The sequence below is a fragment of the Hyla sarda genome, chromosome 2 (assembly GCF_029499605.1).
Source record: "Hyla sarda isolate aHylSar1 chromosome 2, aHylSar1.hap1, whole genome shotgun sequence".
NCBI lineage: Eukaryota > Metazoa > Chordata > Amphibia > Anura > Hylidae > Hyla > Hyla sarda.
In genome coordinates, this window is record NC_079190.1 from 319,764,662 (window position 1) to 319,773,301 (window position 8,640).

The following is an 8,640-nucleotide window of genomic DNA, read 5'->3' on the forward strand; positions in this document are numbered from 1 at the left end:
CACTTGGTCTCCCACTAAAATATACACTCTCAGGCCTTGTCCTTACAATTCATCAGAACATTACATGTTACCGGGAGCCTAAGAATATACAAAGATTTTCAGCACTGTCAGGCAATTACATTGGTAGTGACTTCATTATAGAATGTGAGCTTGTATAGTTCTTAGAAATGAGATCCATGCCTCAAATTTATATTGATAAAACCAGAATTCCTCCAAATACCAGCAGAGCAATTGAAGTGCTGAGACCAGGATAAAAGTAAGGAATCTTTATTCCCACAATGCAACGCGTTTCGCAGAAGTTCCGCTTCATCAGGCATGTTAAGGGGGGTAAGGTGTGACTGTTATGTAGGGAGAATCATTAACCCCTTACAGGGAAAAACAAAGATTAACTCTTTACATAATTTGAAATAAAACCAGAAAATCAAATTCCAAGAATATATATGAAAAAATACACATAAATACAAGTATACAAAAATACACAGTATATACATACATATAGCGGCAAATAAATATATGCAACAAATATTTAATGAATAAAAACATGTGTGCAAAATCATATATATATATATATATATATATATATATATACATACACATATATACCCACATACATGTATCTATCGGCAAATATCGAAGAACAGTGAAAACACATATAAAGAAAAATTTATTAAATATAATATATATGAAGAAATGAGAAATAGAATGTAAAATGCTCAAAATATATAAAAATTTATTTGTTAATAGTTATGGACAAATATATGAAGGGACCTGGAACGTTCCCTGAGTTTTTCCAGCAAGATGGTGCACCACCACGTTATGGGTGTCAGGTCCGAGCATTCCTAGATGAACAGTGTAAGGAGATCTGATCTTATCTAGGTACCCCTGGTATCGAACTTCGGTGGTTAGCTTGATTTAAGTCTTTATCTGGATCCAGGAGAATGAATCTACTAGAAATAACACGTAACAACAGTTTGTCTGGTCAAATTCACTCTAGTTTATTCAGCAGTCCGTAAGCACATAATATAGGGGGGGGGTTGCACCCCTCCTTCTGTAACTCAAATAGTTGGTATAATCTCTAGCCTATAATATTAGGTATACGGAGGTTTCTGAGAGAATTCATGGGAGAGACAGATGATCGAGAAAGCCATAACACATGTAAGAATAGGAAGTCCTAATATGGTTAATTAACCTTCGTGGCTACATTCCTAGCAAGAGATAACATGAAATGCTGACAGGATAAATACACTGTGTGATGGATACATACAATACAGTAATCCCTTCAATCCCCTCTTAGAACCTTATATTATTTTATACTATACGGTTCTCCTTTTTTTTTTACTTCCTTTCTCTGTAGAGTTTTAGGTATTGCATGTATCCACTGGGTGTAGTGTCTTCATTAGCCAATGAGGGCGTGGCCTGGTAAAATGTGGCCGTGGCATTGGCGACTCCCTTTTCTAGCAACCTCCTAATACATGGTATCACACATAGAGAAAATGCAGCAATAACTATAATGATTACAAAAATGATAATAGCTAATTGTGCTAATGCATGTTTCTAGTTAGTAAACCATCCAAAATATTGATCCCAGGGATCTGTAATACCTGAGTTCTTTTTTAGTTCGGCAGACAGGTCCTCTAACTTTTGTATTGCAATAGTTACTTTACCATTGGGACCAGTGTTGTTAGGTATGAAGGTGCAGAATTATGTAGGATCCACAAGCACTTTGCACACCCCACCTTTTTCTGCCAGAATCATATCTAAGACCATTCTGTTCTGAAATGTCATAATTTAATCAGCTTGGAGCTGTTATACGGTGAAGGGGGTGGTGGTGGAAATTTCTGGTCTCTCCCTTTCAAACTTATTTCCCGTTCTATCTCATGAAGGGACCTATCATCTTTGGGACAGCTGTGGTTCTTATTCCTTTTCTTATTACCTGCATCATACCAATGGGGGGCTATTTCTAGCCACTGTTCCCCTCCCTTGGACACATAATCCATGTCCCAGGAAGGGTCAGCATCGAAATGCGGCCAGGCTGCCTTATCACCCAGACATTGTCCTTTGACCATATCCATATGATACACACTATTGTCACCGTCTCTGGGGAATGGATCTGCAGCATCCATTACCTCAGTCCAGCCTGCTAAATCGTCTACCCATGGATTGATCAGATAATAGTTTTTTTGGACTAACACGGGCTACATAACATTTGCAAGTTTCCCCTGGCTCTGGTTTAGGGTACTTAGTTTTAGAGACTTTTGCTCCCATGTTAGTATGTTTGGTTTTGGAGTGTGATCATACAATCACTGTCAGGACTGGCTGTACTGAACGCAAAGGCTCCGACAATTCCTGTCAACTGATCAGCGGACTCGTATCTTAATGTTTGCTCACTCTCCCAAAACCCCTATCGACTAGTGCTGTTTTGAGCCGCCACTTGCGTTCACCGGTCTCTGGGTCAACAGATTCTCTCCTAGCCAGAGGGGTAGGGCGTCTTGCAGCTCTCCACAACGCATGCAATTTTACACAGTCAATAATGTTAGTACAAAAAAATCACAGTGAGATTTGACCATATACTTACCACCCGGTCAACGTCTCACACAAACAAATGATCTTATCACGTCTAAAATTTCTTATTATTACAAACTACATATATATGAGTTAAATCAAGCTTGTAACCTTCTGTTCCCCGAACAGCTTCTTTTAGTTTTAAGTGCACTTATCTCTGACTAAGGTGATATGGGGCTCCCGGAGCACCTCTTATAATCACCTATGACTCATTGAGCCTTTGTCTATTGTGTCCCTGACACTCTGTGTCCCAGACACAGCAACCCCGTGAAGTTTCTACTTACTTGGATCGAGACGCTGTCAGTGCCCTCGGATCAGCCAGAGGATAAAACAGACATCCCTCATACGGATCCGGGGATGACTTTCTCGACCCCGGACTGAGCCCCCAGATTGTAAGGAGATCTGATCTTATCTAGGTACCCCTGGTACCGAACTTCGGTGGTTAGCTTGATTTAAGTCTTTATCTGGATCCAGGAGAATGAATCTACCAGAAATAACACGTAACAACAGTTTGTCTGGTCAAATTCACTCTAGTTTATTCAGCAGTCCGTAAGCACATAATATAGGGGGGGGGTTGCACCCCTCCTTCTGTAACTCAAATATTTGGTATAATCTCTAGCCTATAATATTAGGTATACGGAGGTTTCTGAGAGAATTTATGGGAGAGACAGATGATCGAGAAAGCCATAACACATGTAAGAATAGGAAGTCCTAATATGGTTAATTAACCTTCGTGGCTACATTCCTAGCAAGAGATAACATGAAATGCTGACAGGATAAAGACACTGTGTGATGGATACATACAATACAGTAACCCCTTCAAACAGTTTCCTGGAAAGTTGATTGGTCGTCGTGGGCCAGTTGAATGGCCCCCAAGGTCTCCCGATCTGACCCCCTTAAACTTTTATCTTTGGGGTCATCTGAAGGCAATTGTCTATGCTGTGAAGATACAAGATGTGCAGCACCCGAAACTACGAATACTGGAAGCCTGTGCTAGCACTTCTCCTGTGGTGTTGCTATCAGTGTGTGAAGAGTGGGAGAAGAGGGTTGCATTGACAATCCAACACAATGGGCAGCACATTGAACACTTTTTATAAGTGGTCAGAAACTTGTAAATAACTCATGAAAGAATAAAGTTACATTAAAACCAAGCACATAATTGTTTTTCTTGTGAAATTCCCAATAAGTCTGGATTCAAAAGTTGAATTCAAAATGGCCGACTTCAAAATGGCCACCATAGTCACCACCCATCTTGAAAAGTTTCCCCCCTCACATATACTAATGTGCCACAAAGAGGAAGTTAATATCACCAACCATTCCCATTTTATTAAGGTGTATCCACATAAATGGACCACCCTGTATTTAACCTTACAAATATACAAAAAAAAAATCTTGTGTGTTTGAGCGTTTCTACATTTGTAGGGATAAATACATTTTATATAGTTTTTGAAATATATATATCAAACAGCTGGAATGCATTTAACTGACATTCACTTCCATTTAGGAAACTATGTGTAACATCAGTGAGTGTGGTAGAAAGGGGGGCGAAGCTATGCAGGCTTTCACATGGGGCTATACATTTTTATAACATTCTGTGCATCTGTTTCTATATAATGTGATATAATCACTGCCTCTCTGTGACCTAAAGAAATTTCTCCCCCGTTGCACCCCATCCTTTTTACTATGAAATGTATACAATGACATATTGCTGTTATACTATGAGCCCCGTGCTGTAATTAACAATAGCTGGAATGTATTTAACTGTATGTATGTAATGTATTTAATGTATTTAACTGGCAGTCAAGAGACGGATTAGCCTGTGTGATTTTTTTTTTTGAGATTTGAAACGTGTTTGAATACCTGATTACTTCTAATAATAAAGCTTTATAAAATGATACATTACTGTCTGTTTTTTACTATAAGAAATTTTGCTAGGCAGACTTGAGGGACATCTTTACATATTACTCACATCCATTATTCACATCCGTTTAGTAGACTACATGAGTGAATGTGTGAGAAAAGGGGGGTGAAGCTATGCAGGGAAGGGGGTATGTATTATTCGGAGTGAGGGGGGCCCCACTCTATAAACAGTTGCATCCATTTAGGAGCCTACATGGGTGAAAGTTAGAGAAAGGGGAAGGAGGTGTGGCCTAGAGAGACTCTGCTAGAAATGGGGACGTGGCACCTGTCACTTTACTTCCAGTGGGCGGTATGACAAAAGGCATCCCTTAGAAAAAGGGGAGTGGCAACTGACACTTTACTTCCGTGGGCGGTTTGATGAAAGTTATCCCCCCCTCCCTCACTACTTATGCCCAGTACCAATTTGGCATATATCTCTCCTGTTTACAGCTATTTACCTACTTGGCCTTGTCATTAATATCACTACTCTAAGTTTCTTTTACAATTGTTTTCTGCAGCCTTATTACAGCGTTGAAACGCATTTGCGTTCCATGACCGGTCATCTCCCCTGATCTGGCATAGCAAAATAGCGCTTTTCCGGTAGTGGAACATATATGCGTTCCACTTGCCCGTAAGTGACGCGTGATAGAGTCCAACGTGATCGTGACGCGCTTTGATGCATCTTTTAGCATTCACTTTCGGGCCTGTAAAAGCGCCAGGAGCGCTGCCCATGATCAACAGCGTCCTTGGCTGACTCGTGGCCTCTATCCATTTTGCAGTCTGGTTATCAGGTTAGTAACAATGTTCTGCTTTTTCCTGACTGCGGCAAGCACTTATACTGGCATTTATGATTTATTTTCAGTATGCAGCACCTCTGTGCATACAGGGTTGGCGCTCTATCTGCCCTGTAGCCTACAATCTTGTTACCCAGGTTAGTAATCTCATACTACACTTTACCATCTATCTGTGGTATATGCTATTAACCCTTTGGGGACGGAGCCCATTATGACCCTAAGGACGGGATTTTTTTTCAAATCTGACCTCTATCACTTTAAGCATTAATAACTCTCAGATGCTTTTACTTATAAATTTGATTTCGAGATTGTTTTTTCGTGACATATTATACTTTATGTTAGTGACAAATTTTGCTGAAATGGTTTTTGAGGGGCATGTCGCATTTAGGAAGCCCCCATGATGCCAGGACAGTAAAAAAAAAAAATACATGGCACACTAATTTGGAAACTACAGCCCTCAAGGAACGTAAATTGAATCTTTATACCCCACAGGTGATTGACGAACCTTCGTTAAAGTTGGACGTGAAAATTTAAAATTAGATTTTTAACACTAAAATGCTGGTGTTACCCCAAACTTTTCGTTTTCAATTTTCCTGCATGTGGTTATGATTTTTTCCAGAAGTACGACAAAATCAAACCTACGTAAGTAGGGTATCATTTTAATCGTATGGATCTACAGAATAAAGAGAAGGTGTCATTTTTACCGAAAATTGTACTGTGTAGAAACGGAAGCCCCCAAAAAATGTTTTCAATTTTGTCTCACAATGTTTTTTTTTTTTTTGTTTCATCATAGATTATTGGGTAAAATGACTAATGCCACTGCAAAGTAGAATTGGTGGCGCAAAAAATAAGCCATCATATGGATCTTTAGGTGCAAAATTAATATGGATTTTTTAAAGGCAAAAAACGAAAATGCAAAAAACTGAAAAACTCAGGGTCCTTAAGGGGTTAAAAGGGTAAAACTGTTTTGGCAGCGTTGAATGGAATTTCTTATGGAGTGTTATTTGCCACATGGGATTCGGACCGGTATTTTTAAATTGGGTTCAATTATTATATGCTGCCCCTTGTGCTAGAATTAGAGCTAATGGCCTGTTATCCCGTTCTTTCCCGTTGGGACGTGGCACTCGCCAGGGGTGCCCGTTATCCCCCTTTTTCTTTGCCATTGCTATAGAGCCTTTGGCGGCGTTGGTTAGGGCCTCCCCTGATATCCGGGGCTTTTGTTACGGGACCTTGGAAGAGCGTATTGCTCTGTATGCGGATGACATGCTCCTTTTTTAGGCCGATGCTCCGCAATCGCTACCCATTTTAATGAATCTTATTGAATCCTTTGATAGTTTTTCGGGCCTAGCTATTAACTGGGATAAGTCCACGCTACTTCCCTTAGATCCTCTCCCTCCGATGCCTATAATTACTAGGGTTGGGCTTCCCATAGTTTCTGGGTTTAAATATCTAGGTGTATATGTAACGGCTTCCGCCTCTGATTATGTTCCTCTTAACCTAGTGCCACTGTTAGATCGTAGTTCCCAAAAGGTGGCTACCTGGCGCAAGCTCCCCTTATCGATGATAGGCAGATGTAACTTAACTAAGATTCATTCCTTATTTCGGGAACTTATTTGGAATGGCAAATTAGCTAGGATCAGCCTTGAAACGTTACAACGTGGTAAGGAGGCGGGTGGTTTGTCTGTCCCTATTCCATGGTTATATTTCTTAGCATCACAGATCCAGCAGCTGAAGGGATGGGCGCAGCTAGATACCATGGGACATACAGGGGCTCTGGTCGCACAGCATATCGGGGGCGGGACCCCTCTCTATCTCTTGGAAATGGCAGCACAAACACACCCCCCAGACTTCCCTCCTACCTTTCTTCTTCTCCGTAAAGTGTGGTTGAAGTTTAAGTCTCTCTTACATTATCTGGCTTTTGTGACATACTCCCCATTGTGGTATAACCCAGATCTTCCTGAACTGAATTCCCTACCTGATATCACTCTATGGCTCTCTTATGGGCTGTTGTACCTCTCCCAACTGTATGATGGACCGATGCTGAAGTCATTTGCTCAGCTGCAAGAGGAATTTCACTTACCGCACTCCTTTTTCTTTCGTTATCTGCAGCTACGACATGCACTGGATGTGCAGTCATGAGCGGGTGCCTTGACTATGGGTTCCTCGGCAGTGGTGAATTAATTATTCAGTAGGGTTTCTACTAAAGGAGTGATATCCATGCTCTATAGGGAATTGTTATTTTCTTACCATGAAGCTTATCCCCCACATGCTAAAGAAAAATGGGAGGCAGACGTGGTTCCCCTATCATATGAACAATGGGCACAGATTTTGACTATGCCTTGCTGTGTCAGAGGCCCACCGGTATCTCAAATTTTTCTGCTCCATCGGGTGTATCGCACCCCAGCATTTTTACATATATAGTTTTGTTTTGTCGTTTGTTTGTAAACTGTAAAATGTTTAATACAAGTATTTGGTTTAAAAAAAAAAAAAGGAAAAAACTGTCCATACACAAAATGTTGCTGTCACCTTTCCTTACTCCTCATTAACATGTACACTTGGATTAGCTGCATGCATGTCATGCATGCTTATTTTAACAGTCAGGTAAGCCTGCCTCCCTTAGGAAAACTCTAACCTGCCCAATCTGAATTTCTCCCATCAACATGAAAGCTGGGGGACAGTTGGGCTTTCACCCATACATATTTGGTTGCTGAAATTTTCAGGATTGTAGTACAAAATATCGTGAAAAATTGGAAAATGTATGCCTTTTTCTTTTTACATTTTTATCTTTATTCTGTGGGTCGGTACTATTATGGCAATACCCAATTTATACATCTTGTTCTTTTTCTTTTTCACAACAAAAATCTATTTTTTTTTAACAGCGTTCATTGTGCAGGATAATTAACATTATTATTTTATTGGACAAGTCATTAAGAATTATATTATGAACAGCAATACCTATTATGTATAGGTTTTCAGTTCTTTTTAGGGCTTTATTGGGAGCAGGCATTTATTGAATTTTTTTCTTACATTATTGAAAAAACTTTTATTTTTATATTTTTTACTTTTTTTTGTTATACTATGCTGCAGGACATAACTTTCAGTATTACACCGACATTCAGCCTGTGCGATCCGACCAATGGCTGGACCTCACAGGCTGCCACACTAGGCAGACAGAAGGCCATCAGATGGCCTCCTGCTGCCACACAGGGTCGCTGTTGGGGAACAAGGGAAGCCCCCCTACCCCCAGTCAATCCCATAGATGCCATGATCAGTACTGTTCATGGCATCTGTGTGGTCAATGTTGCTGAGACTGGTGTGATCTCGGTCTCAACAGCTGCAGCAGGATCCCAGCTGTAATAGCTGGGTGTCACTGGCGATCTCTGGA